Below are 965 nucleotides of genomic sequence, written 5' to 3' on the forward strand. Positions count from 1 at the left end.
CACCTTCACCTGCTAGGCAATTATAGTCTAGTGGCACATTATTTCTGCAATTACGTTCAGCTTGTTGTTCACATTCATCTCTAAACATAGCCAGCCAGTCTAGGTATTGTCCACCAGTAAGAATTGCTCTAGCCAGTTGTTTCCAATCTATAGGACAGTTCATTTCCATGCTAATTGTTTCAATTAACTGTTGTGCAAACGGGCCTTGAAGGCCGTCTTCCCTAACAGCTTCTCTCAAGCATTTAAGAGTAGAATGTTCACGAGGATACCATCTTAAAGGGCGTGCAGGATTTTCATTTACATTTACAGGAAACATATCATTCATTTTCCCATTGTTCCCAATGTCTTGCTTGATTATCTCTTATTTTACATAGTCCTTCGTAATAATCATCCCATTGGTGAGTAGGTTTTAATTTTATTTTTTATTATGATATTCCTCCCATGGATTTTTAGGGTGTGATGTTATAGTATGGTCAGCAGGTGGCGCTGCAGGATAAGCCGGAGGCTTGTCCCAATCAAGTTCTGTCCTCACTATGGGGCAGGGCTTATTGGGTGATAAAGAGGGAGTGGCCTGGGGTAAAAAATTTTCATTTGGCACCATCTTTGGTTCTTGCTTTAAGGAAGTGAGTGAGGGGTATATTTTCCGTGGTTTAGGCTGAGGGGTCAAGGGCTTTACATTATCTGGTTCAGGGTTTTTTTTTGCATTTGGTTCAGATAAGAGGGGCACCGACAGGGACAGATCTTTTTTGAGCTGTTCCGTCAGGGAAGGCTCAGCGTCTGGAGCTGCCCCAGCACAAGCAGCGGAGTCTGCTAGGAGAGGAAAGGCTTCTGAATCTCCCCCGTAATGCTTTCCGAGCCTGTTAAGCAAGCTCTGATAGTAAGTAAAACTGGCTGGAGTCCTACGGGAAACATTTTTCCTTCCTGTGGGTCCCACATATTAGCAGTTTTCAGCCAAGGATTAAAGG

This window comes from Chinchilla lanigera, unplaced genomic scaffold (assembly GCF_000276665.1).
Source record: "Chinchilla lanigera isolate Chin_1 unplaced genomic scaffold, ChiLan1.0 scaffold00065, whole genome shotgun sequence".
In the NCBI taxonomy this organism is placed as follows: Eukaryota; Metazoa; Chordata; class Mammalia; order Rodentia; family Chinchillidae; genus Chinchilla; species Chinchilla lanigera.